Source organism: Bombina bombina, chromosome 2 (assembly GCF_027579735.1).
Source record: "Bombina bombina isolate aBomBom1 chromosome 2, aBomBom1.pri, whole genome shotgun sequence".
NCBI classification, from domain to species: Eukaryota; Metazoa; Chordata; class Amphibia; order Anura; family Bombinatoridae; genus Bombina; species Bombina bombina.
The window spans coordinates 1389378849-1389399669 of NC_069500.1; positions in this window are offsets into that span (position 1 = coordinate 1389378849).

The window sequence follows — 20821 nt, forward strand, 5'->3', positions numbered from 1 at the left end:
TATCTCTATCTATATATATATATATATATATATATATATATATATATATATATATATATATATATATATATATATATAATCCTTAAAAAAAAATATTATATGTATCTATCCATATTGATCATAATAGTTTCCCAATTTTATTTTATTATAAACAATTTTTTTTTTTAAATTAAATTATGGAAAATACATTATTAAAATAAATTAACAAAAAATATTTTTAAAAATTACATGAAGAAAAAAAAACATTAAAAGAAATAAATAGAAATAAAGAGAATCTAAATTTAGATAGTAAACTTTAATAAAAATAATAATACTTTATACCAAAACAACCAAAATTATAAAATAAGTATTATTAGAAATGAAAGCATAGTAGAATATCAAAGTTTTTTTTTACCAAATCTTGATGTATGCTTTTCAATCAGTAATTTTTTGTCCGGGCGAGGTGTAGAGGCAATGTTTGGTGGTAAAAGCATGTTTTTGGATTCCCATGAATGTGTGGATGTGCCTTCTACTAAATTCAATACCTCAGAACTCAGTTTATGTATGTAAGACAAATCCATGTCATCATATACAGGTCGCACCATCCATTTCTTTTTACTTTTTGGGAAATATGTGTCAAATTGTAATTCACCATAACTTCCACTTCGTGATGTTGGGTGCTTAACTGTTGATTGAACACGATGTGTGTTCATGCTGTTTGCAAGAGCAGCAAGTTTTGTACGAGCCTCCATAGCATCCATCTTGAAATGTATTCTTTTCGGTCTATACTTCAAGACCAAGCTATGGAAGACCTCGAGTTTATCAGTATAGAAACATAGAAACATAGATATTGACGGCAGATAAGAGCCATAGGCCCAGCAAGTCTGCCCAACCTTACCTAACAGTATAAACTTATCTAGTTCGTAGGATAGCCCTATGCTTGTCCCATGCATTTTTAAAGTCCCCCACAGTGTTTGTTGCTACTACCTCTTGAGGAAGTTTATTCCATAAATCAATCACTCTTTCTGTAAAGAAGTGCTTCCTCAAATTACTCCTGAATCTACTACCCTTTAGCTTGAGCTCATGACCCCTTGTTCTTGAATTTTCCATTTTATGTAAAATACCCACAGCCTCAGTTTTACTAAACCCTTTAATGTACTTGAAAGTTGCTATCATATCACCTCTTTCCCTTCTCTCCTCTAAGCTATACATATTTAGGTCATTGAGCCTATCCTGGTAAGTTTTATTTTTTAGACCATGTACCATTTTGGTAGCCCTCCTTTGCACAGCTTCAAGTTTGTTAATATCCTTCTGAAGATATGGTCTCCAGAACTGCAAACAATACTCAAGATGAGGCCTAACTAATGATCTATAAAGTGGCATAAGAACCTTACTATTTCTGCTGCAAATACCTCTACCAATACATCCAAGCATTCTGCTAGTATGACAAAACAAATTTAGATGTTGTAAATCTTTAAGAATTTGATTGTTCAAAACAATTTTCTGCAACTCATGGAAAGCCTCTGATTGCTTGGTGGTCAGCCATTTTCATCTTTTTGCAAGTCTCCATGTCTACATTTCCATTCTATGCCATTGTCTATCCAAGAATGTATATTCAGTACATGATATAGACAAGATTTCCACAATTTTTCCATTTTCTCAACGTCACCTTCACAAGAAACACTGCATGACCATAAATGATTGGCAATTGATAATACCCATTTTGAAAGTTCTGAACAATTTTTTTTTTCGACTAGCAATAATTTTCTTTTTTAGGCTTTTTGTGTAATGCCAAATGTTGAATTGGTGATTGATGTTTTTGTAATCTTCACGTAGTATTTTCCTTATACTGACATGCCTGTCGGTGGCAACCATTACTGGCATCAATCCATTGTTTATCATTTTGTTCATAGCACGACGAAATCCTTTGGCTTCCATAGCCACTGATGATGTGGTCTCACTGACTTGAATAATTTCCATATTTAAAATCTTCTTTGATTTAGCCTCCATTGTTGTATATGTACAATATTTGGCCAAAAAACCGGGACTATCGCATTGTCCGTCTCCAGTTATTGCGATACCACGACCTTTGAAAGTTTCGATATTTTTGGCACATTCTTCTTTCCAGAAGGTGTCCACGGTCAGAAAAAGAAATGTTTCCTGATAATTGTAAAAAGTTTGTTTTGACAGAAAACTGATTCCAAAGTATGTAAAGTAATCACTAATTTTCTCAAATTGATTACCTGTGAAAAAGTAGAGAGGAACAGGCAAGAATGTTTCCTACAGGTCGTTGACCGATAGTAGGTTGACTAGACCATAGTGCAGAGTTATGACCGGATTCACATTCTCCGGTTACTATCAACATAGTCCCTACTAGTCTTTTTTGAGTCGACATCATTGGAGATTCACATTTGTTTTGGAAGCGGCATGGGATTAATTTTATTAATTCATCCAAACATCGTTCAAATACTATGTATTTATTTTCGTGAACTAATTCAGAATTATTTACTTCTTCTTGAATTGAAAATTCATCCATGGTTTCCTCAGTTGTCTCTGGCAGGTATGTAGGATCTTTTGATCCTATGTCTTGGTCCTCGTTCATAGCGATGTCATAATTTTCAGAGTTTAATGACATGAATGAAAGCTCAGACACTTCACTCACTGGTATTATCTCTGTTATAGGATTGCTGATAATTTGTGGTACATTAGCATTTTCAATATCCACTTGTAACACTGGATTCTCAATTAAGTTTGTTTCTGTAGCCTCAACCATAATTTAAGCACTTCTAAATGCAATGCTGCCTTCAATAGTATTGTCGTTTGATATGTCACCCATAGTCCAAGTGTATTGATCTTTTTTTTTTTTAAATAGTCCCTTGTTGTTGTACTTTTAGGAAATGTTTTAATAATTTTGTAGGTTTGTACACTGGAACTCAAAGTGCCATTAAAATTATCAAATGTTGTAGAGCTATCTTGCTGAGCGATCGTTTCAGTATTTGTTGACGAATCATTTTTGATGATATTACATTTTTTTCTTTTGTAATTCAGAAAGAGCATGCAATTTTAAGCAACTTTCTAATTTACTCCTATTATCAATTTTTCTTCGTTCTCTTGCTATCATTATTTGAAAAAGAAGGCATCTAAGCTTTTTTTTGGTTTCAGTACTCTGGACAGCACTTTTTTATTGGTGGATGAATTTATCCACCAATCAGCAAGGATAACCCAGGTTGTTCACCAAAAATGGGCCGGCATCTTAACTTACATTCTTGCATTTCAAATAAAGATACCAAGAGAATGAAGAAAATTTAATAATAGGAGTAAATTAGAAAGTTGCTTAAAATGTCATGCTCTATCTGAATCACGAAAGAATAATTTTGGGTACAGTGTCCCTTTAATTATTGGATGACCGTAATAAACATATAATTTAAAAATGTGTATTATAGGGTAAGATATGATGTAGGCAAGGGTTACTCTAAATATTACAGGGTCACAACTGCATCTATATTCGTTATATACTTGTTTCTTTTTTATTATTATTTGCTGTGTTTCATTTTATGCAATTTTGTGTGTATTATGGATTTATTGTGTACGGTTATGTATATGTGGGGGGAGTCCTATTATAGTTTGTTTGTTATATATGTTAAATATAAAAATTTACGTTGTATGAAATTGGGTTTGTGTGTGTTGAATGATACTGTATGTTGTATGAGTCTGTTTGTGTTATGAGTGTGTGTGTTATATTAGTCTGTGTGTTGGATCATTCTGTGTGTTGTCTGAGTTTTTTGTGTGTGTTATATATTATTATTTTTATTTTCAAATATACAATGATTAAAAAAATGAGAATACATATTGTATTCTGATATTTGTGACTCTATTTCACTAAAATGAAAATATCATCTTTAAATGATAATAATTTTTAAGAATAAGCATAAAAATCGTTGTCCATATTTATCTTTCACATGGGCAAAACTAGAGGGGGTGCAGAGGACACAATTGCGAATGGGCACTCAAGGGTGGGGCCCATCTTGAAAAAAAATAATTTATTTTTTATTTTTGAATAAAAAAAGTTTAACTACACTGATATCATGTGAGTATGACATGATGATTTTTTTTTTTATCTGACTACAGGGGTTAGTGTTTCTGATTTAAAAATTGGTCTTTATGTGTTTATGTGTGTGTGTGTGTATACAGTGGGGTAAAAAAGTATTTAGTCAGCCACCAATTGTGCAAGTTCTCCTACTTAAGAAGATGAGAGAGGCCTGTAATTTTCATCATAGGTATACCTCAACTATGAGAGACAAAATGTGGAAACAAATCCAGACAATCACATTGTCTGATTTGGAAAGAATTTATTTGCATATTATGGTGGAAAATAAGTATTTGGTCACTTACAAACAAGCAAGATTTCCGGCTCTCACAGACCTGTATCTTCTTCTTTAAGAGGTTCCTCTGTCCTCCACTCATTACCTGTATTAATGGCACCTGTTTGAACTTGTTATCAGTATAAAAGACACCTGTCCACAACCTCAAACAGTCACACTCCAAACTCCACTATGGTGAAAACCAAAGAGCTGTCGAAGGACACCAGAAACAAAATTGTAGACCTGCACCAGGCTGGGAAGACTGAATCTGCAATAGGCAAGCAGCTTGGTGTGAACAAATCAACTGTGGGAGCAATAGTTAGAAAATAGAAGACATACAAGACCACTGATAATCTCCCTCGATCTGGGGCTCCCCGCAAGATCTCACCCCATGGGGTCAAAATGATCACAAGAACGGTGAGCAAACATCCCAGAACCACACGGGGGGACCTAGTGAATGACCTGCAGAGAGCTGAGACCAACATAACAAAGGCTACCATCAGTAACACACTACGCCACCAGGGACTCAGATCCTGCAGTGCCAGACGTGTCCCCCTGCTTAAGCCAGTACATGTCCGGGCCTGTCTGAAGTATGCTAGAGAGCATTTGGATTATCCAGAAGTGGATTGGGAGAATGGCATATGGTCAGATGAAACCAAAGTAGAACTGTTTGGTAGAAACACAACTCGTCATGTTTGGAGGAGAGAAAATGCTGAGTTGCAACCAAAGAACACCATACCTACTGTGAAGCATGGGGGTGGCAAAATCATGCTTTGGGGCTGTTTCTCTGCAAAGGGAACAGGACGACTGATCCGTGTACATGAAAGAATGAATGGGGCCATGTATGGTGAGATTTTGAGTGCAAACCTCCTTCTATCAGCAAGGGCATTGAAGATGAAACGTGGCTGGGTCTTTCAGCATAACAATAATCCCAAACACACCGCCCGGGCAATGAAGAAGTGGCTTCGTAAGAAGCATTTCAAGGTCCTGGAGTGGCCTAGCCAGTCTCCAGATCTCAACCTCATAGAAAACCTTTGGAGGGAGTTGAAAGTCCGTGCTGCCCAGCGACAGCCCCAAAACATCACTGCTCTAGAGGAGATCTGTATGCAGGAATGGGCCAACATACCAGCAACAGTGTGTGACAACCTTGTGAAGACTTACAGAAAATGTTTGACCTCTGTCATTGCCAACAAAGGATATATAACAAAGTATTGAGATGAACTTTTGATATTGACCAAATACTTATTTTCCACCATAATTTGCAAATAAATTCTTTCCAAATCAGACAATGTGATTGTCTGGATTTGTTTCCACATTTTGTCTCTCATAGTTGAGCTATACCTATGATGAAAATTATGGCCTCTCTCATCTTCTTAAGTGGGAGAACTTGCACAATTGGTGGCTGACTAAATACTTTTTTGCCCCACTGTATGTATGTATGTATGTGACTGTGTGTGTATTACTGCATGTATGTGTGTGTGTCTATGTTTGTGGAACCAGCAAATTACAGACCTTGTTAATACAGCATGGGTGGGGGGGGGAAATAGTGTCAGTCAATACAGTACAACTATATACAGTACGTGTGGGCTGGACCATGTCACAGACTACTATTGTAAATTTATAAAGTATTGGGGCGGGTAGGGTCAGTACAGCCATCTCACCAAAATATAACAGACTGTTTCAATAAATCACTATATACAGTACTGGTGGCTTAAAAAAGTGTCACTATATACAGTAATAGGGTGTCAGACCATCTCACAGACTGTGGACACATGGTTCATCCTTTTGCAGACATGTAATCTGATTCACATTTTATTTTCATTGTTAAATCTAAAAAAATAATGTATACAATTAATTTTTTTGAAGTGTGGGGGGGTGGGGTGTCCCTTATTAGATTATTGCACTTGGGCCCTGTGGTTTCTAGTTATGCCTATGATCTTTATCATAAACCAATGATTATTATATTAATATCGAAATTGTCTATCTCTATCTCGTTCTTTATAGATCAGTGACTATTAATAGGTATATCTTTATATGTCTTTTTATCTAGGTCTCACTCATAATCTATGTCTCTCTCTATGTATATCTATCACTCTATCTATGTAACTCTCTATCGCCTAGATTTAGAGTTCTGCGTTAGCCATCCAAACCAGCGTTAGGGGGTCCTAATGCTGGTTTTGGCCGCCCGCTGGTATTTAGAGTCTTGTAGGTAAGGGTCTAACGCTCACTTTCCAGCCACGACTTTTCCATACCGCAGATCCCCTTACGTCAATTGCGTATCCTATCTTTTCAATGGGATCTTTCTAACGCTGGTATTTAGAGTCTTGGCTGAAGTGAGTGTTAGAACTCTAACGAAAAAACTCCAGCCGCAGAAAAAGTCAGGAGTTAAGAGCTTTATGGGCTAACTCCGGTTCATAAAGCTCCTAACTACTGTGCTCTAAAATACACTAACACCCATAAACTACCTATGTACCCCTAAACCGAGGTCCCCCCACATCGCCGCCACTCTAATAATTTTTTTTAACCCCTAGTCTGCCAACCACACACCGCCGCAACCTACATTATCCCTATGTACCCCTAATCAGCTGCCCCTAACATCGCCGACCCCTATATTATATTTATTACACCCTAATCTGCCCCCCCAACGTCGCCGACACCTAACTTCAAGTATTAACCCCTAATCTGCCGACCGGACCTCGCCGCTACTCTAATAAATGTATTAACCCCTAAAGCTAAGTCTAACCCTAACACTAACACCCCCCTAAGTTAAATATAATTTTGATCTAACGAAATAAAATAAATCTTATTAAATAAATTATTCCTATTTAAAGCTAAATACTTACCTGTAAAATAAACCCTAATATAGCTACAATATAAATAATAATTATATTGTAGCTATTTTAGGATTTATATTTATTTTACAGGCAACTTTGTATTTATTTTAACTAGGTACAATAGCTATTAAATAGTTAATAACTATTTAATAGCTACATAGTTAAAATAATTACACAATTACCTGTAAAATAAATCCTAACCTAAGTTACAATTAAACCTAACACTACACTATCAATAAATTAATTAACTAAACTATCTACAATTATCTACAATTAAATCAACTAAACTAAATTACAAAAACAAACAAACACTAAATTACAAAAAAAAAGATTACAAGAATTTTAAACTAATTACACCTACTCTAAGCCCCCTAAAAAAATAACAAAGCTCCCCAAAATAAAAAATTGCCCTACCCTATTCTAAAATAAAAATTTAACAGCTCTTTTACCTTACCAGCCCTTAAAAGGGCCTTTTGCGGGGCATGCCCCAAAGAAAACAGCTCTTTTGCATTTAAATAAACATACAATACCCCCCCAACATTACAACCCACCACCCACATACCTGTAATCTAACCCAAACACCCCTTAAAAAACCTAACACTAAGCCCCTGAAGATCTTCCTACCTTATCTTCACCATGCCTGGTATCACCGATCCGTCCAGAAGAGGGTCCGAAGTCTTCATCCTATCCGGCAAGAAGAGGTCCAGAAGAGGGTCCAAAGTCTTCATCCTATCCAGCAAGAAGAGGACATCCAGACCGGTAGACATGTTCATCCAGGCGGCGTCTTCTATCTTCATCCATCCGGCGCGGAGCGGGACCATCTTGAAGCAGCCGACACGGATCCATCCTCTTCTTCCAGCTACTCCCGATGAATGAAGGTTCCTTTAAGTGACGTCATCCAAGATGGCGTCCCTCGAATTCCGATTAGCTGATAGGATTCTGTCAGCCAATCGGAATTAAGGTATGAAAAATCTGATTGGCTGATTGAATCAGCCAATCAGATTCAAGTTCAATCCGATTAGCTGATCCAATCAGCCAATCAGATTGAGCTTGCATTCTATTGGCTGATCGGAACAGCCAATAGAATGCAAGCTCAATCTGATTGGCTGATTGGATCAGCCAATCGGATTGAACTTGAATCTGATTGGCTGATTCAATCAGCCAATCAGATTTTTCATACCTTAATTCCGATTGGCTGATAGAATCCTATCAGCCAATCAGAATACGAGGGACGCCATCTTGGATGACGTCACTTAAAGGAACCTTCATTAGTCGGGAGTCGCCGGAAGAAGAGGATGGATCCGCGTCGGCTGCTTCCAGATGGTCCCGCTCCGCGCCGGATGGATGAAGATAGAAGACGCCGCCTGGATGAACATGTCTACCGGTCCGGATGTCCTCTTCTTGCCGGATAGGATGAAGACTTCAGACCCTCTTCTGGACCTCTTCTTGCCGGATAGGATGAAGACTTCGGACCCTCTTCTGGACGGATCGGTGATACCCGGCGTGGTGAAGATAAGGTAGAAAGATCTTCAGGGGCTTAGTGTTAGGTTTTTTAAGGGGTGTTTGGGTTAGATTAGGGGTATGTGGGTGGTAGGTTGTAATGTTGGGGGGGTATTGTATGTTTATTTAAATGCAAAAGAGCTGTTTTCTTTGGGGCATGCCCCGCAAAAGGTCCTTTTAAGAGCTGGTAAGGTAAAAGAGCTGTTACATTTTTATTTTAGAATAGGGTAGGGCATTTTTTTTATTTTGGGGGGCTTTGTTATTTTTTTAGGGGGCTTAGAGTAGGTGTAATTAGTTTAAAATTCTTGTAATCTTTTTTTTTGTAATTTAGTGTTTGTTTTTTTGTAATTTAGTTTAGTTGATTTAATTGTAGATAATTGTAGATAGTTTAGTTAATTAATTTATTGATAGTGTAGTGTTTAATTGTAACTTAGGTTAGGATTTATTTTACAGGTAATTTTGTAATTTTTTTAACTATGTAGCTATTAAATAGTTATTAACTATTTAATAGCTATTGTACCTAGTTAAAATAAATACAAAGTTGCCTGTAAAATAAATATAAATCCTAAAATAGCTACAATATAATTATTATTTATATTGTAGCTATATTAGGGTTTATTTTACAGGTAAGTATTTAGCTTTAAATAGGAATAATTTATTTAATAAGATTTATTTTATTTCGTTAGATCAAAATTATATTTAACTTAGGGGGGTGTTAGTATTAGTGTTAGATTTAGCTTTAGGGGTTAATACATTTATTAGAGTAGCGGCGAGGTCCGGTCTGCAGATTAGGGGTTAATACTTGAAGTTAGGTGTCGGCGATGTTAGGGAGGGCAGATTAGGGGTTAATACTATTTATTATAGGGTTTTTGTGGCGGGAGTGAGGCGGTTTAGGGGTTAATACATTTATTATAGTGGCGGCGAGGTCCGGTCGGCAGATTAGGGGTTAATAAGTGTAGGTAGGTAGCGGCGACGTTGGGGGGGGGGGCAGATTAGGGGGTAATAAATATAATATAGGGGTCGGCAGTGTTAGGGGCAGCAGATTAGGGGTACATAGCTATAATGTAGGTTGCGGCGGTGTACGGAGCGGCAGATTAGGGGTTAATAATAATATGCAGGTGTCAGCGATAGCGGGGGCGGCAGATTAGGGGTTAATAAGTGTAAGATTAGGGGTGTTTAGACTCAGGGTACATGTTAGGGTGTTAGGTGCAGACTTAGGAAGTGTTTCCCCATAGGAAACAATGGAGCTGCGTTAGGAGCTGAACGCTGCTTTTTTGCAGGTGTTAGGTTTTTTTTCAGCTCAAACTGCCCCATTGTTTCCTATGGGGATATCGTGCACGAGCACGTTTTTGAAGCTGGCCGCGTCCGTAAGCAACGCTGGTATTTAGAGTTGCAATGGCGGTAAATATGCCTGTACGCTCCCTTTTTGGAGCCTAACGCAGCCCTTCAGAGAACTCTAAATACCAGCGTTGTTTAAAAGGTGCGGGGGGGAAAAGACACGCGTAGCTAACGCATCCCTTCTAACGCAAAACTCTAAATCTAGGTGTATGTCTTTCTGTATGATTAGCTATATTTCTCTAAATATCTATATCTCTGTATTTCTATCTATATGTATGTCGGTTTCTCTCTTTATTTCTCTCTATCACTATGTCTTTCTATCTTTTTGTGCCTCTCACTATGTCTGTCTATCTCTGTGTCTCTCTATCTATATGTATCTCTCTCTCTATGTTTCTCTTTATGTATCGCTCTCTCTATTTCTCTCTTTCTTTCTCTATGGCCTAGATTTAGAGTTTGGTGTTAGCCGTGAAAACCAGCGTTAGAGGCTCCTAACGCTGGTTTTAGGCTACCGCCGGTATTTGGAGTCACTCAAAATAGGGTCTAACGCTCACTTTTCAGCCGCGACTTTTCCATACCGCAGATCCCCTTATGTCAATTGCGTATCCTATCTTTTCAATGGGATCTTTCTAACTCCGGTATTTAGAGTCGTTTCTGAAGTGAGCGTTAGACATCTAACGACAAAACTCCAGCCGCAGGAAAAAAGTCAGTAGTTAAGAGCTTTCTGGGCTAACGCCGGTTTATAAAGCTCTTAACTACTGTACTCTAAAGTACACTAACACCCATAAACTACCTATGTACCCCTAAACCGAGGTCCCCCCACATCGCGACACTCAAATACATTTTTTAACCCCTAATCTGCCGACCGCCACCTACGTTATCCTTATGTACCCCTAATCTGATGCCCCTAACACCGCCGACCCCTATATTATATTTAGTAACCCCTAACCTGCCCCCCACAACGTCGCCGCCAGCTACCTACACTTATTAACCCCTAATCTGCCGACCGCAAAGTGCCGCCACCTACGTTATCCTTATGTACCCCTAATCTGCTGCCCCTAACACCGCCGACCCCTATATTATATTTATTAACCCCTAATCTGCCCCCCACAACGTCGCCTCCACCTGCCTACACTTATTAACCCCTAATCTGCCGAGCGGACCGCACCGCTACTATAATAAAGTTATTAACCCCTAATCCGCCTCACTAACCCTATAATAAATAGTATTAACCCCTAATCTGCCCTCCCTAACATCGTCGACACCTAACTTCAATTATTAACCCCTAATCTGCCGACCGGAGCTCACCGCTATTCTAATAAATGGATTAACCCCTAAAGCTAAGTCTAACCCTAACACTAACACCCCCCTAAGTTAAATATAATTTAAATCTAACTAAATAAATTAACTCTTATTAAATAAATTATTAATATTTAAAGCTAAATACTTACCTGTAAAATAAATCCTAATATGGCTACAATATAAATTATAATTATATTGTAGCTATTTTAGGATTAATATTTATTTTACAGGTAACTTTGTATTTATTTTAACTAGGTACAATAGCTATTAAATAGTTAAGAACTATTTAATAGCTAAAATAGTTAAAATAATTACAAATTTACCTGTAAAATAAATCCTAACCTAAGTTACAATTAAAACTAACACTATACTATCAATAAATTAATTAAATAAAATACCTACAATTACCTACAATTAACCTAACACTACACTATCAATAAATGAATTAAATACAATTCCTACAAATAAATACAAATAAATAAACTTGCTAAAGTACAAAAAATAAAAAAGAATTAAAATATCTACAAACATAAGAAAAATATTACAACAATTTTAAACTAATTACACCTACTCTAAGCCCCCTAATAAAACAACAAATCCCCCCAAAATAAAAAATGCCCTACCCTATTCTAAATTACTAAAAGCTCTTTTACCTTACCAGCCCTGAACAGGGCCCTTTGCGGGGCATGCCCTAAGAAGTTCAGCTCTTTTGCCTGTAAAAAAAAAACATACAATACCCCCCACCCCAACATTACAACCCACCACCCACATACCCCTAATATAACCCAAACCCCCCTTAAATAAACCTAACACTAAGCCCCTGAAGATCATCCTACCTTGTCTTCACCTCACCAGGTATCACCGATCCGTCCTGGCTCCAAAATCTTCATCCAACCCAAGCGGGGGTTGGCGATCCATCATCCAGTGCCTGAAGAGGTCCAGAAGAGGCTCCAAAGTCTTCATCGTATCCGGGAAGAAGAGGCGATCCGGACCGGCAACCATCTTGATCCAAGCGGTATCTTCTATCTTCATCCGATGACGACCGGCTCCATCCTGAAGACCTCCACCGCGGAGCCATCTTCTTCCGGCGATGTCCAACTGCAGAATGACGGTTCCTTTAAGGGACGTCATCCAAGATGGCGTCCCTCGAATTCCGATTGGCTGATAGGATTCTATCAGCCAATCGGAATTAAGGTAGGAATATTCTGATTGGCTGATGGAATCAGCCAATCAGAATCAAGTTCAATCCGATTGGCTGATCCAATCAGCCAATCAGATTGAGCTCGCATTCTATTGGCTGTTCCGATCAGCCAATAGAATGCGAGCTCAATCTGATTGGCTGATTGGATCAGCCAATCGGATTGAACTTGATTCTGATTGGCTGATTCCATCAGCCAATCAGAATATTCCTACCTTAATTCTGATTGGCTGATAGAATCCTATCAGCCAATCGGAATTCGAGGGACGCCATCTTGGATGACGTCCCTTAAAGGAACCGTCATTCTGCAGTTGGACGTCGCCGGAAGAAGATGGCTCCGCGGTGGAGGTCTTCAGGATGGAGCCGGTCGTCATCGGATGAAGATAGAAGATGCCGCTTGGATCAAGATGGTTGCCGGTCCGGATCGCCTCTTCTTCCCGGATAGGATGAAGACTTTGGAGCCTCTTCTGGACCTCTTCAGCCGCCGGATTATGGATCGCCAACCCCCGCTTGGGTTGGATGAAGATTTTGGAGCCAGGACAGATCGGTGATACCTGGTGAGGTGAAGACAAGGTAGGATGATCTTCAGGGGCTTAGTGTTAGGTTTATTTAAGGGGGGTTTGGGTTAGATTAGGGGTATGTGGGTGGTGGGTTGTAATGTTGGGGGGGGGTATTGTATGGTTTTTTTTTTACAGGCAAAAGAGCTGAACTTCTTGGGGCATGCCCCGCAAAGGGCCCTGTTCAGGGCTGGTAAGGTAAAAGAGCTTTGAACTTTAGTAATTTAGAATAGGGTAGGGCATTTTTTATTTTGGGGGGCTTTGTTGTTTTATTAGGGGGCTTAGAGTAGGTGTAATTAGTTTAAAATTGTTGTAATATTTTTCTTATGTTTGTAGATATTTTTTTATTTTTTGTAACTTAGTTCTTTTTATTTTTTGTACTTTAGCAAGTTTATTTATTTGTATTTATTTGTAGGAATTGTATTTAATTAATTTATTGATAGTGTAGTGTTAGGTTAATTGTAGGTAATTGTAGGTATTTTATTTAATTAATTTATTGATAGTATAGTGTTAGTTTTAATTGTAACTTAGGTTAGGATTTATTTTACAGGTAAATTTGTAATTATTTTAACTATTTTAGCTATTAAATAGTTCTTAACTATTTAATAGCTATTGTACCTGGTTAAAATAAATACAAAGTTACCTGTAAAATAAATATAAATCCTAAAATAGCTATAATATAAATATAATTTATATTGTAGCTATATTAGGATTTATTTTACAGGTAAGTATTTAGCTTTAAATAGGAATAATTTATTTAATAAGAGTTAATTTATTTCGTTAGATTTAAATTATATTTAACTTAGGGGGGTGTTAGTGTTAGGGTTAGATTTAGCTTTAGGGGTTAATCCATTTATTAGAATAGCGGTGAGCTCCGGTTGGCAGATTAGGGGTTAATAATTGAAGTTAGGTGTCGGCGATGTTAGGGAGGGCAGATTAGGGGTTAATACTATTTATTATAGGGTTAGTGAGGTGGATTAGGGGTTAATAACTTTATTATAGTAGCGCTCAGGTCCGGTCGGCAGATTAGGGGTTAATAAGTGTAGGCAGGTGGAGGCGACGTTGTGGGGGGCAGATTAGGGGTTAATAAATATAATATAGGGGTCGGCGGTGTTAGGGGCAGCAGATTAGGGGTACATAAGGATAACGTAGGTGGCGGTGCTTTGCGGTCGGCAGATTAGGGGTTAATTATTGTAGGTAGGTGGAGGCGACGTTGTGGGGGGCAGATTAGGGGTTAATAAATATAATATAGGGGTCGGCGATGTTAGGGAACCAGATTAGGGGTACATAGGGATAATGTAAGTAGCGGCGGTTTACGGAGCGGCAGATTAGGGGTTAAAAATAATATGCAGGGGTCAGCGATAGCGGGGGCGGCAGATTAGGGGTTAATAAGTGTAAGGTTAGGGGTGTTTAGACTCGGGGTACATGTTAGGGTGTTAAGTGCAGACGTAGGAAGGGTTACCGCATAGCAAACAATGGGGCTGCGTTAGGAGCTGAACGCGGCTTTTTTGCAGGTGTTAGGTTTTTTTTCAGCTCAAACAGCCCCATTGTTTCCTATGGGAGAATCGTGCACGAGCACGTTTTTGAGGCTGGCCGCGTCCGTAAGCAACTCTGGTATCGAGAGTTGAAGCTGCGTTAAAAATGCTCTACGCTCCTTTTTTGGAGCCTAACGCAGCCTTTATGTGGACTCTCGATACCAGAGTTATTTTTATGGTGCGGCCAGAAAAAAGCCGGCGTTAGTTTTTCGGGTCGTTACCGACAAAACTCCAAATCTAGGCCTCTGTTTCTATATCTATTTATATTTATTTTTATGTTTCTCTATCTATCTTTTTATGTTTATTTATCTCTATATATCTGTCTCTATGTGTCTCTATATATGTCTAAGTATCTGTATCTATGTATCACTCTCTATCTATGTATCTCTCTCTATGTATCTCTATATGTCTCTGTCTATCTCTATGTCTGTCTCTCTCTCTATGTGTCTATCTTTCTATGTATCTCTATCTATATGTGTCTCTCTCTATATATCTCTCTCTATATATGTATCTATCTATATGACTATCTCTCTTTCTCTCTCTCTATCTGTTTATGTGTATCTCTCTATATTTGTCTCTCTATCTATGTCTCTATCTCTTTGTTTCGATATTTACATCTCTGTCTCTATGTATCTCTATCTATATGTATCTTTATCTATATGTTTATCTCTCTATAAGTCTCTCTATCTCTATGTATCCATATATCTATGTATCTCTATGTATGTTTCTCTCTCTCTCTCTCTCTCTCTCTCTGTTTATCTCTCTCTGTGTATGTCTATAGGTCTTTGTATCTATATATATTTACCTATACATGTATCTATATATCTCGATGTCTCTCTCTCTATCTCTATATGTGTCTCTATATCTCTCAGTCTATTTCTATTCCACTTTGTATAAATCTGTCTCTCTTTCTATATGTATCTCTATATGTATAAGACTATATCAATGTCTGTCTCTCTCTATGTGTCTCTATATGTCTATGACTTTCTCTATGCCACTGTATCTCTATATGTCTCTTTCTCTCTCTATGCCTGTCTATATGTGTTTGTCTTTCTCTATGTCTGTGTCGTCATTTATCTATGTGTATATGTTTATCTCTCTCTATGTTAATCAAACTATATTTATTTTTTTATTTCTCTCTCTATCTCTCTCTCAATGTCTTTCAAACTCTATGTGTCTCTCTCTATATGTCTCTCTCTCTCTATGTGTCTATGTATCTATGTCTCTCTCTCACTCTCTATATGTCTCTGTCTCTCTGTATATCAGTCTATCTTCATATCTCTATGTCTCTCTATCTTTATATGTCTATCTTTATGTCGCTGTCTCTCTCTATGTCTGTCTCTCTGTCTGTCTCTCTCTTTATCTCTCTCTTTATGTATCTCTCTCTCTATGTCTTTCTCTTTCTCTATATATCTCTGTATATATCTGTATATATTTTTACATTTCATTATGTATGTCTATCTGTAAGTCTATATATATTAAATGTCTCTCTATTTCTGTCTATCTCTAACTATGTCTCTCTATATGTCTCTGTCTCTATCTATGTCTGTCTCTCTTCTTGTATCTCTCTATTTATAAATTTATCTCTGTATCTCGATCTATGTCTCTCTTACTCTATGTCTCGATAACTCTATGTTTCAATAATCTATATCTCTTTGTATGTATCTCATGATGTCTGTGTCTATGTCTCTATCTGACTATGTCTCGCTCTCTTCTTGTCTAAATCTCTCTATGTATCTATATTTTTCTATCTCTATCTGTATCTCTATGTCTCTATATATCATTTTTTTTTAGATTACTCTTTTTAAGGATAAATAAAACATTAATATTTATGTTATAAAATTTGTGAATTATAATTTTAGATAAATTGATGAGTCTATAAATGGGTTTCTATATCCATGTATGTATGTTTCTTTATTAGTTTATAAATATATAATAGTATTTTACAATTTTATCTATCTTTCTTGCTATAACTATCTCTGTAGCTTTATCTGTCGTGATTTCACTATGTTTCATAATAGAAATGTGTGTATATATTACAGTATATCTTATTTTATATATATATCGATCTGTATATATGTATGTCAATATAAATTTTTTAAATTGTCTCAATATATATATATATATATATAAAAATATATATACAAATATATATATATATCATTAGTTTTATATATGGATATATATATATATATATATATATATATATTTGTGTACCCAGTCCAGATGTGTACCCAGTCCAGTCTGTGAGTGCGGTCCATTCCTGTGTTTTGTATTTACATAGGTGAGGTTACAAAAGCCTGTGTCACCCTGGGAGGTTCCCAGTTGGTTTGTTTGGAAGTATGCATTGTGTGGGTGCTGGTTAGGGTCCAAGGAAGGGGGGGACCTTGTCGTGGTCCTGGGCTTGATCCTTTGGCGCCAAATGTAACTGACTTCCCCCAGTTTTGCTTTTAAACATTGCTGTGAATCTGCTAGTGAGTGCTGGGTTTTTTGTGTCTTGTGTTAATGTTTGTAATGCTCCCCTGCGGACCTGACACCCAGGTTGCTCGGGGGTTAACTGCCTGGGTTGCTGGGAACTTTGCAGCTGTCTGTCAGGGTTCAGGGCTGTGGAGTTAGCAGTGGCTTAGGATGTGTACCCAGTCCAGTCTGTGAGTGCGGTCCATTCCTGTGTTTTGTATTTACATAGGGGAGGTTACAAAAGCCTGTGTCACCCTGGGAGGTTCCCAGTTGGTTTGTTTGGAAGTATGCATTGTGTGGGTGCTGGTTAGGGTCCCAGGAAGGGGGAGACCTTGTCGTGGTCCTGGGCTTGATCCTTTGGCGCCAAATGTAACTGACTTCCCCCAGTTTTGCTTTTAAACATTGCTGTGAATCTGCTAGTCAGTGCTGGGTTTTTTGTGTCTTGTGTTAATGTTTGTAATGCTCCCCTGCGGACCTGACACCCAGGTTGCTCGAGGGTTAACTGCCTGGGTTGCTGGGAACTTTGCAGCTGTCTGTCAGGGTTCAGGGCTGTGGAGTTAACAGTGGCTTAGGATGTGTACCCAGTCCAGTCTGTGAGTGCGGTCCATTCCTGTGTTTTGTATTTACATAGGGGAGGTTACAAAAGCCTGTGTCACCCTGGGAGGTTCCCAGTTGGTTTGTTTGGAAGTATGCATTGTGTGGGTGCTGGTTAGGGTCCCAGGAAGGGGGAGACCTTGTCGTGGTCCTGGGCTTGATCCTTTGGCGCCAAATGTAACTGACTTCCCCCAGTTTTGCTTTTAAACATTGCTGTGAATCTGCTAGTGAGTGCTGGGTTTTTTGTGTCTTGTGTTAATGTTTGTAATGCTCCCCTGCGGACCTGACACCCAGGTTGCTCGGGGGTTAACTGCCTGGGTTGCTGGGAACTTTGCAGCTGTCTGTCAGGGTTCAGGGCTGTGGAGTTAACAGTGGCTTAGGATGTGTACCCAGTCCAGTCTGTGAGTGCGGTCCATTCCTGTGTTTTGTATTTACATAGGGGAGGTTACAAAAGCCTGTGTCACCCTGGGAGGTTCCCAGTTGGTTTGTTTGGAAGTATGCATTGTGTGGGTGCTGGTTAGGGTCCCAGGAAGGGGGAGACCTTGTCGTGGTCCTGGGCTTGATCCTTTGGCGGCAAATGTAACTGACTTCCCCCAGTTTTGCTTTTAAACATTGCTGTGAATCTGCTAGTGAGTGCTGGGTTTTTTGTGTCTTGTGTTAATGTTTGTAATGCTCCCCTGCGGACCTGACACCCAGGTTGCTCGGGGGTTAACTGCCTGGGTTGCTGGGAACTTTGCAGCTGTCTGTCAGGGTTCAGGGCTGTGGAGTTAACAGTGGCTTAGGATGTGTACCCAGTCCAGTCTGTGAGTGCGGTCCATTCCTGTGTTTTGTATTTACATAGGGGAGGTTACAAAAGCCTGTGTCACCCTGGGAGGTTCCCAGTTGGTTTGTTTGGAAGTATGCATTGTGTGGGTGCTGGTTAGGGTCCCAGGAAGGGGGAGACCTTGTCGTGGTCCTGGGCTTGATCCTTTGGCGCCAAATGTAACTGGCTTCCCCCAGTTTTGCTTTTAAACATTGCTGTGAATCTGCTAGTGAGTGCTGGGTTTTTTGTGTCTTGTGTTAATGTTTGTAATGCTCCCCTGCGGACCTGACACCCAGGTTGCTCGGGGGTTAACTGCCTGGGTTGCTGGGAACTTTGCAGCTGTCTGTCAGGGTTCAGGGCTGTGGAGTTAACAGTGGCTTAGAATGTGTACCCAGTCCAGTCTGTGAGTGCGGTCCATTCCTGTGTTTTGTATATATATAGAGAGAGAGATATCTTTTTTATTTTAATTTAAATAATGATGTTATCTATTCATATTTATATATGTAATCAAATACACTAATTTTTACATAGATATCTATCTTTTGTTTGATATAACATTACATTTGTATATTTATATGTATTTAGAGGTTTCAACATAATTACAATTCTAGATATAGATATCTAATTTTAAATCTGTCTCTATTCCTTTCATTATCGATATTTCTGTTCTTTCTGTCTATAATAAAATGTGAGTAAAATATTTTAAAGATAAAAATAAAGATAAGATAAACTCAACAGGATTAGAAAAGCTATGAAAATGACCAATCAAGTGTAACGCATCAAGGATAAAGGTTGACAAGTTTAAAACAACATTGGCTAGAATAGATAAATCTAAAGTTGAATAATAATAATAAAACATATATAAGATGAATGATCAGTGTAAAGAACTGAGAACATAAAATGATTTTTAACCATTAAATTACAATTGTTAATTCAATGCTTTATATATATATATATATATATATATATATATATATAGGCCTAGATTTAGAGTTCGGCGTTAGCCGTGAAAACCAGCGTTAGAGGCCCCTAACGCGGGTTTCTTACGGACTCCGGTATTTAGAGTTTATTTACCGACACTCCAAAATCACCTAACGCTGAAATTTCTACCGACACCTCAGACCCAGTAGTAAACATATACCGACAAAAAAAAATTCCACAAATCAAATTAAAAATATTACACAAAGTACACTTACACTCATACAAACACTACACTATGTTTATTTTTCATATTTAATAATTTTTAATCAAAATACAAAGGATTAAAGTTGCGAGATCTCGGGTGTTTGAAAAAAAACAACACAAATCCATTTTCCCATTGACTTACATTGACACACGGGAAAAGACCCTCATATACCTACATCTAACTAATAACATTATCACAAAATACACTCATCGATGCATATAAACAATATACACCACATGACATACAACAATTATTTATTTATTACAAAAATAACACGATTTAGTTACTTTTTCACACAAGCTCATGACGTCATTCATTCAGCAGAGGGGGCTGTTACTAGTGGTGTTCCTCAGGGGTCAGTTCTGGGGCCTGTTTTGTTTAACATATTTATCTGCGATATCAGCAAAGGGCTACAGGGGAAAGTATGTCTCTTTGCAGATGATACAAAAATTTGCAACAGAGTGGATGTTCCAGGGGGGGTAGACAAAATGAGAAGTGATATACAACAATTGGAGGATTGGACAAACGACTGGGATCTAAAGTTTAACACAGCAAAGTGTAAAATAATGCATTTAGGGAAGAAAAATCCAAATGTTAATTACAGACTCAATGACACTTTACTGACTGTTACAGACGAGGAACAGGACTTGGGAATTATTATATCAGATGATTTAAAACTTAGTAAACAATGTAGTAAGGCAGCGAGTAAGGCTAGCAGAATGCTTGGATGTATTGGTAGAGGTATTTGCAGCAGAAATAGTAAGGTTCTTATGCCACTTTATAGATCATTAGTTAGGCCTCATCTTGAGTATTGTGTGCAGTTCTGGAGGCCATATCTTCAGAAGGATATTAACAAACTTGAATCTGTGCAAAGGAGGGCTACCAAAATGGTACATGGTCTAAAAAATAAAACTTACCAGGATAGGCTCAATGACCTAAATATGTATAGCTTAGAGGAGAGAAGGGAAAGAGGTGATATGATAGCAACTTTCAAGTACATTAAAGGGTTTAGTAAAACTGAGGCTGTGGGTATTTTACATAAAATGGAAAATTCAAGAACAAGGGGTCATGAGCTCAAGCTAAAGGGTAGTAGATTCAGGAGTAATTTGAGGAAGCACTTCTTTACAGAAAGAGTGATTGATTTATGGAATAAACTTCCTCAAGAGGTAGTAGCAACAAAC